Source organism: Fulmarus glacialis, unplaced genomic scaffold (assembly GCF_000690835.1).
Source record: "Fulmarus glacialis isolate BGI_N327 unplaced genomic scaffold, ASM69083v1 scaffold19377, whole genome shotgun sequence".
NCBI lineage: Eukaryota > Metazoa > Chordata > Aves > Procellariiformes > Procellariidae > Fulmarus > Fulmarus glacialis.
Window position 1 is genome coordinate 632 of NW_009221482.1, and position 360 is coordinate 991.

A 360-nucleotide genomic window follows, 5' to 3' on the forward strand; every position below is an offset into this window, starting at 1 on the left:
CGCCGCGGAGCTCCTAGGCCCTTCCTCCCTGGCTGCCGGCAGGGCTGGGAGCAGACCTGGGGCGAGAAGGAGCCGGGATGGGGCAGAGCAGAGTTGGCGTGGGGTGCCCCGGCCCCTGCCTCGCCAGGGCCCCGCACAGCCCAGCACGAGCATCGCAGGCACGGGAGTGTGATGGGAATGGGAGCACCACGGGAGAGGCGGATCGCGGGAGCGGGGGCCTCATGGGTCTGGGAGCATCGCGGGTCTGGGAGCATCGCGGGAGCACAGCATCATGGGTTGGGAGCATCGTGGGTGCAGGAGCATGGCAGGATGGGACCCAGAGACATGAGCATCAGGGGTGCAGTGCCATGTGGCCCTGGG